General features: G+C 31.3%; 1 protein-coding gene across 2 annotated transcripts in view; it reads left to right on the forward strand.

The window, feature by feature from the left end:
• Chpf (Chondroitin polymerizing factor) overlaps window positions 1-14,464 on the forward strand; it is a 172,082-nt gene that overhangs the window by 1,743 nt on the left and 155,875 nt on the right. The window lies entirely within an intron of this gene.

A 14,464-nucleotide genomic window follows, 5' to 3' on the forward strand; every position in this document is an offset into this window, starting at 1 on the left:
GACCAGCAGATGACATGAAAATAACAAAAGCCAATTTGTTTATATCTTAAGATCTGGTATAATATGTCAAGTATCGGTATAATTTTGTTGTTTTAATTAATTTTTTTACTATCAAAACTCATTTACATTGAATATACTTGATGTGTACTTGTGAAGCAAGTAATAATTGTTTAATTAGAATAAGTTTGCAAGCACACGTACTTTAAAAAACGAGGATTAAGTAAGAGAGGATGTATACAGCGTTGTTTGTTTTTTCTGCTCTGCTCTTAAGAGTTTGGTTTAGTGAACCCCAATCAGTCCCAGACTCATCTTCTTGACAATAGTATCCAGGTCTTGGCAGCTAACATCCACCTGCACTAGGTGTAAAAAGCTGACTCGTTGTTCCTGTTTCTGCATCCAGTACCACCAGCAGTCATTTCCAATACCACAATTAAAATTAATGGTGTGATTGGACTTTAAGTAGATAAAGTGATCAAACCCATTAAGTTTTCTGTGAAAGTTCGTGCCATCAGATAAGTAAAATGTTTAATACTTATCTTGTTAAAAATGCATTTCTACATTTTTAAGAAAGTTTAACTTTGTGAAAAATTCATTTTCTACGTGCAGATGGTTCATGCCTTCTTTAAGTATAAAGTATCCTATTTTATAAACCCATAGCTCATACTACTATGATAATAGCTTATCTGGTATGTACATAATTTTAAAAAAGCTTAAATTTTGCATCGTTAGTTGATGATATATTTTAACAGTTGAGTGTGTTGAATGAAAACTGATGGTTATTGGTTTTTTTTTTCTTTTACACAGATCAAACTGATGAATTTCAAAACCTCAAAATGTCTCAAACTGACGCTGAAAATACGAAAAAAATGTCAAGACCACTGGAGCAACAAGTCAGTCCAAAGCTAGGAATGAAATTCAACTTATGGTGCAAAATATAGGTAGGAGGCTGGCAAAGGTTTAAGTGAATCATTACAAGGTAGGGTGTAACCAGTGGAAGTATCATCTCAGAAAGGTGATCGAGGTCTTGGGCTTGAATTAAAAGAATTGCAGAGAGCCGAATTTCAATTTGATTCAAAGAAAGAAGTTGTTAAAGTTATTGAAAAGGTCACATGGCTAGAGAAACCCATAAAGAGTTACCATTGAACGAGGAAGTTACTGAATAGGAAGTGAAAGATTAGTTGAAAAGTGTGAAGATTACAATATATATTTCTTTAGCGATACATCAAATAAAGTCGTCGAATCATCGTCCTTTATCCAGAATTCTTTTAGTTAAACCTCTTACCCGATAACTCTGCTCTTTTGTAAATCATTGACTGAAGGTGTTTTTCCAAGAGCATAAAAATCAGCTTATGTTTACCTGAAACGTAGTCAGGTGACCCATCCTTGAATACTAACTATAGACGAATAATGCATGCTAGTGTAATACTAAAGATCTTAGGTCAATTAATGCACCAGAGAATATCAGCTCAAATTTTCCCACCCGTTTGTCTTAAACAATATGGGTTTATCAATGGTCCATCTACGGTGACTAATCTGCTTGCGTTAAACCACCTTTTCGATAACTTTAACAACTTCTTTCTTTGAATCAAATTGAAATTCGGCTCTCTGCAATTCTTTTAATTCAAGCCCCAGACCTCGATCACCTTTCTGAGATGATACTTCCACTGGTTACACCCTACCTTGTAATGATTCACTTAAACCTTTGCCAGCCTCCTACCTATATTTTGCACCATAAGTTGAATTTCATTCCTAGCTTTGGACTGACTTGTTGCTCCAGTGGTCTTGACATTTTTTTCGTATTTTCAGCGTCAGTTTGAGACATTTTGAGGTTTTGAAATTCATCAGTTTGATCTGTGTAAAAGAAAAAAAAAACCAATAACCATCAGTTTTCATTCAACACACTCAACTGTTAAAATATATCATCAACTAACGATGCAAAATTTAAGCTTTTTTAAAATTATGTACATACCAGATAAGCTATTATCATAGTAGTATGAGCTATGGGTTTATAAAATAGGATACTTTATACTTAAAGAAGGCATGAACCATCTGCACGTAGAAAATGAATTTTTCACAAAGTTAAACTTTCTTAAAAATGTAGAAATGCATTTTTAACAAGATAAGTATTAAACATTTTACTTATCTGATGGCACGAACTTTCACAGAAAACTTAATGGGTTTGATCACTTTATCTACTTAAAGTCCAATCACACCATTAATTTTAATTGTGGTATTGGAAATGACTGCTGGTGGTACTGGATGCAGAAACAGGAACAACGAGTCAGCTTTTTACACCTAGTGCAGGTGGATGTTAGCTGCCAAGACCTGGATACTATTGTCAAGAAGATGAGTCTGGGACTGATTGGGGTTCACTAAACCTAACTCTTAAGAGCAGAGCAGAAAAAACAAACAACGCTGTATACATCCTCTCTTACTTAATCCTCGTTTTTTAAAGTACGTGTGCTTGCAAACTTATTCTAATTAAACAATTATTACTTGCTTCACAAGTACACATCAAGTATATTCAATGTAAATGAGTTTTGATAGTAAAAAAATTAATTAAAACAACATAATTATACCGATACTTGACATATTATACTATATCTTAAGATATAAACAAATTGGCTTCTGTTATTTTCATGTTATCTGCTGGTCTGCTACTTACAGCTGCAGCACGCGCGCGCGCGCGCGCAGCAGTCGAGTATTGGGATTATGCCTCTACCACGTGACCTCAGTATATATATGACTAATATAAAGGCGAAATAACACAGGTCTTATGGGAGGAATCTTGTTTTTATTTTTTTTCGCACTTAAAAAGATATTGAGCTTAAAAAGGTTGTTAATTCCATATTACTGACATAATGAGAGATACGTAGTTATTTTTTTCCTTTGGTGAATTCGTTCATGAAGGTTGAAACAGCGTTTTGAACGTATACGGAGTGCCGCTTAACCCTACTTTGAGCTGTTTGTTTTGTTTCAGCTGTTGCTGCTGCTGCGCTACTGCTGCTGATGCTCAGAGATAAACAAACAGCTCAAAGCAGGGTTAAAGGGCACTGCGTACACGTTCAAAACGCTGTTTCAACCTTCATGAACGAATTCACCAAAGGAAAAAAATAACTACGTAACTCTCATTATGTCAGTAACATGGAATTAATAATCTTTTTAAGCTCAATATCTTTTTAAGTGCGAAAAAAAAATAAAAACAAGATTTCTCCCATAAGACCTGTGTTATTTCGCCTTTATATTAATCATATATATACTGAGGTCACGTGGCAGAAGCATAATCCCAATACACATATTAATATGCCAGTAGATGCAGCCAACTGATGAAACGCAAAAATCCCCTAGAAACTGTATGGTTTACAGCAATATCAACAAATCGATTTTTCTCAATGGTAAATAGATCATGGTAACGATTTAATGATAGAGCAATTTTGTTGATGAAGAGAGCAGTTTTTTTACAACAAGAATCATTACGAAATATTGTTCATTAGCTGAGATATTGACTTGCGAAATGTCGCCTCTCATAGGGCACTTTAATTTGCGTTAACTAAATAAATAAAAGGGAGCAGTTTTTGTTACTTGCATTTTTGAAAAGAGCAGTTTTTAATACGTCGATTAGATACAGTTAGACTTGTGAAGTTGGCGCCCGTAAATATTAAATATTAATATTTTGCACCCATTCAGGGCTTAAACGATTCCTCCTTACTTGCGGATTTATCCTCCACTTGAATTTTTATTTGCGGATCAATAGTTTGCGAGATATTTGCAAAATAAAAAGTCGAAAATGGGCGCGGCGCTGAAGTATAAAAAACTTTGTTTTAAGTGCTAAATTGGGTTAAAATCCAATTCTACCTGTACGATTCGATTCCTCCTCATTTGCGGATTACGGAGGTGTATAAATTAATGTAATTAAATGTCACAAAGTTTGTAAATAATGAATTTAATTGAGTGAGAGAATCTAGTAACTTTTGTTTAGTGACTTTTGGTCCAGTGCACCGTTCCTGTTGTTCGGTACATGTCGTTTCCTCCGTACAGCGGGTTCTACAAAATATTCATCAGAATAGAAAACTTTAGTAGGTATTAATCTATTAATTATTAGTTATTAGTTATTCAGCCTTTGGGTAAATACACACACACAAACACATTTTTCGATGACTATGCAATCTAGAGTAAACCCATTTAATAAACATTTTTTAAAATTGAGTACTTTTAAATTTATTACTGGGGCTGTGTTTGCATAGGCTCCGTTTGTAGTATGTTAAGGTCACGTGATCATTTATGATAAGTGCGAGTGAGACGGTGACATCATGCTGTCTCCCTCGCACTTATGATAAATGATCACGTGACCTTAACAGACTTAATAACAAACAGAGCCTTAGGCGAACACAGCAAGTGTCACTTTTATCCGTTTCCATTGGTCAGTAACTTGATCTTCAATTCGCCTGATTGATCATTTACGCGTGAAATTTGAATGCTTGAGCTGTTTTCTAAAACTTGTCCAAACAAAATTATGACTTGTGTGCTTACTTAGCTGTGGCTTGTATTGTAATGATAGCTGTACTGCTACTTTTTAGTTGTGTTGTTATTTGTTTCTTGAATAACAACAAATATTAAAATTTCGCGCGTAATGAATAAATATTAGTCCACAGTGTTTGCCACAATAGATTCCAGATATTAGATTCTCAAGATGAAAAATCTGTATCTATTGACAAATAATATTTTCTTTGAGTTTCAAGTATGTAATGTATGTGTGTGTGTGTGTATTGACTCAAAAGCTGAATAACTTATAACTAATAATTAATAGATTAATACCTACTAAAGTTTTCTATTCTGATGAATATTTTGTAAAACCCGCAGTACGGAGGAAACGACATGTACCGAACAACAGGAACGGTGCACTGAACCAAAAGTCACTAGACAAAAGTTACTAGATTCTCTCACTCAATAATTAAATTCATTATTTACAAACTTTGTGACATTTAATTACATTAATTTATATACCTCCGTAATCCGCAAATGAGGAGGAATCGAATTGTACAGGTAGAATTGGATTTTAACCCAATTTAGCACTTAAAACAAAGTTTTTTATACTTCAGCGCCGCGCCCATTTTCGACTTTTTATTTTGCAAATATCTCGCAAACTATTGATCCGCAAATAAAAATTCAAGTGGAGGATAAATCCGCAAGTAAGGAGGAATTGTTTAAGCCCTAAATAGGTGCAAAATATTAATATTTAATATTTACGGGCGCCAACTTCACAAGTCTGATACAGTTACTTATTTAATTTTCAATTTTCTGCTGGCTGGGGTGGCAATGGTCCCCCCCCCCCACGGTACATGGAACACGGTGTCAAAAATGTCGACTTTCAAGCAACCTAAAAATACTCCCCTCACCAGTGTTGTACATTGTGGCAGAAAATTAGCCGCGAAATTCAAAATTACAAAAAAGTGAAAAAAAGTAATATTAAAAAAAAATTTAATTTAGGCATTTAAAAATCATAATAAACTAGAATAAGCATAATTACAGTAATAAAATAATTTTTAAGCCATTATTTAAGCAATAAATGGCAATTTAATGTTACCTCAGGTAAACGAATATTTTTCCTATATTTGAGTAAGCTAGGACCTAGCCGAGTTATAATAAGTTTCTAACATCACTACTGAACATCATGGTGATAAAAGGTATGATTTATTTATTAATAAATTAATGTTATATTGCAAGATTTCATGCTCATACAAAACATGTACTGGAGTATTTCTATATATGTGATACATCAATTTTGCTGCTCGAAAGTTGGCAGCATCTCTCAAGCCAGCAGACAGCTGAAGTAGGGCAGTGGAAAACGCGCTTTACGTTTATTTACGTTTTCGGCAAGTGTTGCGGTATTAAAACCGAATCTTTTGATTTGTACTCATTTATATTAAATATAATATGAGAATAAAAACTAATTAGTTTCATACGGTCATCGAAGAGTTAGTGCCTAGTATCTTCGATGCTTGACAGGGTTAATATGGATTAACCTATAGTATGTCAGATAAGTAAAAACATTGCTTTACACAATAAACATTATATTCTCTTAAAAGACAAGTCATCTTTTCATTTTAAGATCTATTTACTTTGTTCAAAATTATCATTTCAGGTGTAATGTGCAACAGTACTTTCCACATCAACTGCAGTTTTCTCAAGGGAGTGCTCAAGCACGGCTACTGTTTGCGCTGAAATTATAGATTTAGTTCTTCAATTAAAAAGTAAATTTCAGCCAAGCAAGAAAGAGAGAATGCCAAATACCTGGAGATGCAAGATGTCACCTATTGAAGGATAATTGCAGCTTCTTAATCAATCAAGAGCTGATTGAAAAAGAAACAACATCATCCAAGGAAATTGTGACGTTTTTTTTTCCACAACATTGTATCACAGTATTTTCCAAGAAAGCCAATTCTGAATTCTTTTTTCCTGAGCAAAAGTGCAAAAGTACTAGCTTTTAAACTCAATGACAAACAAATCTGAAAATCATATATTAAGTGTATAGTGTTAATAAACAAGCAGGTAGGCTAGACAAATCTTTAAGTTTGTTTTTTAATTAAGACAGTTTTCAATTATCAATTGATTAATCTGTCATTACATCTAAAAATGCTCATTTTTTTCATCCACTAAGGCCTCAAATATTGATCGTGACTTCTACTACTTTATATTAAAACTCTTGATTCAGTTTATTCAGAGGATCAATTTCATCGAAATAACAAGGACTGTTAACCATCTGGAGATGCAAGATGTCACCTGTCGAAGAGGAATGGCAACTCCTGGACTCACTCTAATGAATCATAAGTTGAATGGAGAAGAAAAATCTATAAAATTGTGACTTTTTTCCTTAATTCTGAATCAAAGTATTTTTCAGTGGGATGGATTATCAAGTGTTTTTAGAAACAAGCAAGCAGGCTGGATCAATTTTTTTTAATTTAGACAGTTTTAAATTATCAACTAATTCATCTTCGTCATTATACTTATGAATGCTCATTTTTTTTATCCATTTAGTCCTTAAACAAGGATCATGACTTCTACTTAATTTCTGGATTCAGTTAATTCAGAGGATCAATTTTATCGGAGTGATCAGGATGGTTACCCACTTGGAGATGCAAGATATCATCTGTCTAAGATTAATGACAACTTCTAGAGTCATCCTAATGAATAATAAGTTGCATGGAGAAGAACCAACACCATCTATGAAATGATGACTTGGTTTTTTCGAAATATGCATCTAAGCATTTATTAGTGGGACGGATTAAAAATTGCTCTTACTTAAGCTAAAGTGCAATTAATAATAAGCTTATTAGTTTTTTGCACTAGCTGTTGAACTGAATATCAACCAAATTTTAAAGTTCTCAATTAAGCTAGAAGTTTTCTCAAACTTGAAGTCAAGCTATAAATATCTTTGGGCCATTTTTAAATGTAGTGATATTCTTAATTGTTGACTGATAAATCTCTGAAATTACAACTAGAAATGCTCTTTTTTTCCCTCATCCACTTGAGCCTTGAATGTGGTTTGTGATTTCTTGTAAATACTAAAATTCTGCATTCAATTTATTCAGAGGATCAATTTCATCAGAGTGACAGGGTCTTCTAAATAACCTGACAATGCAAGATGTCACCTGTGGATGAATAAATAATGCTTCTAGACTCAATTTAGTTAATCAAGAGTTGGATGCAGATGAAAATAATCAATTATAAAATTGTGACAATTTTTTTCCACAATTCAGCCTTAAAGTATTTTAAAGTGAAATAAACATAAAAATTTTTTTTTTATTCTTGAGCAAAATAACAATCAATGATAAGTTCTCAGTTGTACTAGCTTTTATTTTGAACAGCAATCAAATCAAAAACATTTACAACAAGTTTAAAATGTTCATAAACAATTAGGCTGGCTAGAGACATTTTTGGCTTCTTTTTGAATGGATATTGAATAAGTTATTTTTTGTCGTTGGCTGACTAATCTCTGTTATTAGAACTAGTTATGCTTCTAGTTACAACTAATTAGAACTAGTTATTTTTTCCATTAATTTTATTCTGAAATTTGATTTATGACTTTTAGTTCATATGACAGGTCTGGATTCAAGGTATCCATTTCATCGGAAGAAGTGAGAAAGAGATCAGAGACTGCTTAATACTTCGAGATGCAAGATATCATCAAGCATACAATATTTGCCTTTATAACATTTAGGACCCTGTGATCTTCTATTATTTTACAGGAATACTTAGAACTTTTTATATTAGTTGAATCTTCTAGCTTTGAACTTAATTCGTGGTCGATGTTATTGCTTTTTTTGCAATACATTGAAGCTTGGGTTAGCAAGCGTTAGAGTTGAAGAGCTCTACTCTCTTTTAGCGTAAAAAAAAATAATTTCATTTTCAGGAAACAAGCGCAGACAGTCAAAAGCTTAAAATTATATTTAAGTTATAAATCATAATTAAATTAATTTTAATTAATGGTTGGTCGAGCCAGCGCCGCAGATGAAAAGCGAACTCTCCTTATGTTATAAATAACAACTCAATTCATTTTTCCGAAAACAAGCTCAGGTAATAAAGAAGCTTAACTGTTTTTCAATCATGAATAATAATAAAATTAATTTTTAAGAAAGTGACCGGTATTATGACGACTAAATAAACTTTCTGTAATGATAAATAACAAATAAATTAATGCTTGGGTGAGCAAGCTCCGCAGAAGAGAATCTCAACTTTCTTTGAGTTATAAGTCTTAACTACATTAATTTTTCGGGGAACGCGCTTAGGCGATGAGAACCTTAACTGTTTTTTATTTATAAATGATAATTGAACGAATTTTAAAGAAAGTAAGCGCTTGCGACAACTAAATAATCAACTTAATTATTTTCATTATAAGTAATTAACAAATTAATAATGAAGGGAGCAAGTGCCACATGAGAAGTGCTCCAATCTGTTATAGTCATAAATGATAACTAAATTAGTTTTTGGAAAATAAGTGCAAACGAAGATCAGTTATATAATTTAAATAATTAATTGCTTATGCAAGTAAGTACGTGGATAAATAAATGAACTGTTTATTTATTATAAATGATATATATTTAATGCTCAGACAAGCTACTACCGCAGATGAGGATCTCAACTTTTTTTTTTTTATAAATAAAAGTTGAATTTATTTACTGAGGAACAAGCGCAGATGCGGTGGAAGCTGAACTGTTTTTGAGTTACAAATTATAATAAAAGTAATTTTTAAGAAAGTAAGCGCTGGTGGTGACCACATATTATTTTTCTTATTAAAAATATTTAAAAAATTAATGCTTTGGTGAGCAAGCGCCGTGGATGAGAAGTCTAACTCTCTTTGAGTTATAAATAATAACTAAATTTATTTCTTGAAGACTTGAAGAACAAGCGCAGATAATGTGAAGCTTCACGGTTTTTTAATTATGAATAATAATTAAATTGATTCTTAAGAAAATCAGATCTGGTGACAACTGCATAGATTTTTTTAGTTATAAATAATAAACAAGTTTAAGCTTGGGCAAGCAAGCGCCGCCATAGATAAGGAGTCTAACTTTTTTTGAGTTATAAATAGTATCTCAATTTATCTTTCAAGGAACAAGCTCAGGTAGTGAGAAGCTTATCTGTTTTTTTATTTATAAATAGTAAATAAATGAATTTATTGAAAAGTAAGTGACAGTGACGACTGAATTTAATTTTTATTTTGCGATAAATATCAAATTAATAAATGCTTGGGCGAGCAAGTGCCACAACAAAAGAGCTCAACTTTCTTTGATTCATAAATACTAACTATAAGAACAAAATCAATATTCAGAGATACAGGCAAAGATGATAATAAATTTTACTGTTTTTCAGTTATGTATGATAAATAAATTAATTTTATCTTGGTTCTAATCGATATTATTGCATTTTTATCTATAAATACATGTTTTCGTTATAAATATCAAACTAAATTTGTTCATCCAGGTAACAAGTGTAGGCGAGGAAAAGCTTAACTGTTTCTTAGTAAAAAATAATAATCATTTTAATTGTAAGGTAAATGTTTTCTTGGGATGACTAGATAAAATTTGTTTTTATCATAAATAGTAAAAAAATAAATGTTTCGCTGAGCATCTGCCGTATACAAAAAGTTCAACTTTCATTTAGTTATAACTAATATCTGAATTCATTTTTCGGGATAGAAGTGCAGGTGAGATGAAGCTGAACTGTTTTTTACTTATGAATGATAACTATATTAATTTTTGGGGAAGTAAGCGCTAGTGGTGAGAATCTTAACTGAGTTTTACTTATACAAATTTTTACAATTAATTGTTATACAAAGAAAGCGAACAGTTTCATTTTTTATAAACAATTACCAAATAGATGATTTGTCGAGCAAGCGCCGCAGAAGAGAATATCAATTCTCTTTGAGTTATAAGTAATAACTACATTTATTTTTTCTGGAAATAAGCGTAGGCGATTAAAAGCCTAATTGTTTTTAGTTTTATACGTTTTTAGTTTTAAATATTCGTCACCAGCACTTACATGTCCTAGAATTCTTTGAATTATCATTTATAACTATAAATCAGTTGAGTTTCTTATTGCCTGCGCTTTCTTTCCGAAAAATGAATTTAGTTACTATTTAAAAATAAAAGAGAGTTCAGCTTCTTATCTACGGCACTAACAAGCCCAAGCATGAATAAAAATTAGTTAATTTTCATTCATAACTAACAGACACTAACCTTCTTCTCATCTGCGCATATTTACCGAAAAATTAATTTAGTTCTTATTAATAAGTAAAAGATAGTTCAACTACTCATTACAGACACTTGCTGCAAGAAAAATTAATATATTTATTATTTACAACTAAAGGAGAATTAAGCTACTTATCTACAGCGCTTTCTCGACCATGCAAAAATTAAAATTAATTAATTTCTATTGATGACTAAAAAACAGTGAGCTTATCCTTATTTACGCTTGTTCTCCGAAAAATTAATTCAGTTATTATTTATAACTCAAACCTCATCTACGGCGCTTGCTCACCGAATCATCAATTTGGCAATTCTTTATAATAAAACAAATAAATTTCCATTCGTCCATAGCGTTTTCATTTATAACAAATAATTTGGTAATTTTTTTATAACTAAAAAAAAGTTAAGGTTTTCACCACTGACGCTTATTTCCTCACAAATTAATTCAGTTGTTGAAAACTTAAAAAGAAGTTGAGCTCCTTGTTTACAGCGGTTGCTTGCTCAAACACTTTTTTACTATTTATAATAAAAAAAATTCATTCAGTCATCCCAATAACATATTTGTCTACAAATTAAAATAATTATCTTTTCTTACTAAGAAACAGTTAAGCTTCTCCTCACCTGCATTTGTTTCCCGATAAATGAATTTAGTTTAATGATTATACCTAAAAAATTGTGGAGCTCTCCAAGCGAGGCCCTCGCCAGAGCCCTCGCTGACCTAAGCATTACTTTATACAAAAAATGCAATAACAACGACATCAATAAAGTTAAAAATGGTTAATTTATTATGCGTACCAAAAAACAAGTAAATCTGTTTATCACCTACACATGTTTTCCTAAAAATTGATTTAGTTATAATAATTAATATTTAGAACGCAAAGACAGTTGAGTTCTTATTCTGCAGCGCTTGCTAGCCCGAACGTTCATTAGTTTATTATTTATAACAAATATTAAAAAAAAAAATTAGTTTCTTATCACCTGTGTCTGATATCCGAAAAATTGATGTTATTATTTATAAGAAAAAGAGAGGTAGACTCCTTATTAACAACGCTTGCTCGCCCAAGCATTAATTTGTTAAGTATTTATAATAAGAAAAAAAATATATAGTCGTTACCAGCGCTTAATTGCTTAAGAATTGCTATTATCATTATTTATGATTAAAAAACGGTTAAGCTCCACATTGACTGCGCTTGTTACCTGGAAAATTAATTTAGTATCATTTATAAGAAAAAGACAGTTGAGATATTCGTCTACGGTACTGATGTAAAAGAGCATTAAATTTTTGTTATGTATAGTAAATAAAAAGTTTATTCATTCATCCAAGCACGCACTTGCAAAAACAATCAGTTAATTATGATTTATAATTAAAAATCAGTGAAGCATCTTATCGCCTGCACTTATTTTCCAGAAATTGATTTCGTTGTCATTTATATCTTAAAGAGACTTAAGCTTTTCTTCTACGGCGCTTGCTCGATAAAGAATTAAACTGTTTATTATTCATAACGAAAAAACTTCTATTCAGTCGTCACCAGATCTTACTTTCGTAAGAATCAATTGAATTATTATTTTTATTATTCATAATTGAAAAATCGTAAAGCTTCTCATCACCTGAGCTTGTTCCCCAAAAAATTAAAGAAAAGAGAGTTGAGCTCTTCTACGGCACTTGATCGTCCAAGCATTAACTTATTTGTTATTAAAAATAAAAAACATTCAGTCGTCACTATGGCTCACTTTCTTAAAAATTCTTCAACTATTATTTATGAACAAAAAACAGTTAAGCTTAACACTTGCGCTTTTTCCACAAAAATTAATTCAGTTATTATTTATAAGAAAAACAGAGTATAGATCCTCATTTGTGGCGCTAGTTTGTCTGAGCATTAAATATTTACTATTTACAGTTACAAAAAAGTTCATTAATTCATCCAAGTAGTCACTTGCATGAGCAATCAATTACTTAAGATTTATAACTAAAAAATAGTGAAGCATCTCATCGCCTGCCCTTATTTCCCGAAAATTAATTTAGTTATCACTTATAATTTAAAGAAAGTTAAGCTTCAATTTTACAGCGCTTGCTCACCCAAACATTAATTTGTTAATTACTTATTATATGAAAAAAATATGTATTCAGTTGTTGCAAGCGTTTAATTCCTTAAAAGATTATATATTTAATTCTCATTTATAAATAAAATGAGCTTGTCATCACTTGCTCATCTTCCCCAAAAATAAATTTAGTTATTACTTATAACGCAACGAGACTTAAGCGCCTTTTTTGCGGCGCTTACTCAACCAAGCATCAAATTGTTCATTATTTACTATTAAAAAAAATTAATTTAGTCGTTAGACTTATTTTTAAAAATATTATTTTAATAATTATCGATGAATGAAAAACGGTAAAGCTTCTCATCGCCTGATCTTGCTCATCCAAGCATTAACGTGTTAATTAATTTCACTATAAAAAGTACATGTAGTCGTTATACTACCGTTTACGGTAGTCAAAAATAATTTAGTTGATATTTATCAATGAAAATCGGTTAAACTTCTCTGAGAAATAAATTGAGCTTTTATTTATGACAAAGAGATTTCGCTTTTCATCTACGGTGCTTGCTCGCCCAACCATTAACTATAACTAATTGGATTATTATTTATAACTAAAAAATAATTAAGCTTTTGAGTGCCTGCGCTTGATTCTTGAAAATGGATGTAGTTGTTATTTATAACTGAAAGAGAGTGGAGCTGTTTAATGCTAGCGCTTGCTCACCCAAGCTCCACTTTATTGCAAAAAGATCGACATGAATTAAGTTCAAAGCAAGAAGATTAAAGTAATGTAAAAAAATTCAAATACTCCAGTAAAATAATAAAAAAACGGTGACCTCTTGTATCTCGAAGTATTAAGCAGTCCTCTGATCTCTTTCTTGCTTGTTCCAATGAAATGGATACCATTCATATGAACTAAAAGTCATAAATTAAATATCAGAATAAAATTAACGAAAAAAATTAGTAACTCTAGTTTTAATATTGGAGATAAATCAGTTGACAATAAAAAATAACTTATTCAATATCCATTTAAAAAGAAGCCCAAAAACGTCACTAGCCTGTCTAATCGTTTGTTAACATTTAAAACTTGTAAATGTTTTGATTTGATTACTGTTCAAAATGAAAGCTAGTACAACTAAGAACTTATTGTTCATTGTACTTTTACTTAAGAATAAAACGAAAACATGAAGTTCATTTGTCACAATTTTATAATTGAAAGTTTTCTTCTGCATCCTGCTCTCAATGGACTAAATTTAGTATAGAAGCAATATTCATTCATCGATAGTTGACATCTTGCATCTCCAGGTATATAGCAGACCCTGTCAATCCGCTGAAACTGATCATCTGAATAAACTGAACTCAGACTTTCAGTATTAATAAAAAACCACGAACCACATATACGGCTTAAGTGGATGAGAAAAAAAAGAGCATTTCTAGTTTTAATGCCAGAGATTTATCAGTCTACATTAATGAATAACAAACACTACATCTAACAGTGTCCCAAAGATATGTATAGCCTGAGTGAATGTTTAAGAAAACTTCAAGCTTAATGTAGAATTTTAGGAATCAGTTGCTATTCAATACAACAGCTAGTACAAAAAACTAATAACTTTATGATTTATTGAACTTTAGCTTACGTAAAAACAAATTTTTAATCCATCCCACTAGAAAATACTTTGATGCAT

The sequence above is a fragment of the Copidosoma floridanum genome, unplaced genomic scaffold (assembly GCF_036245765.1).
Source record: "Copidosoma floridanum isolate Cflo_tuat_1 unplaced genomic scaffold, Cflo_Japanese_pri ptg000040l, whole genome shotgun sequence".
Lineage (NCBI taxonomy): Eukaryota > Metazoa > Arthropoda > Insecta > Hymenoptera > Encyrtidae > Copidosoma > Copidosoma floridanum.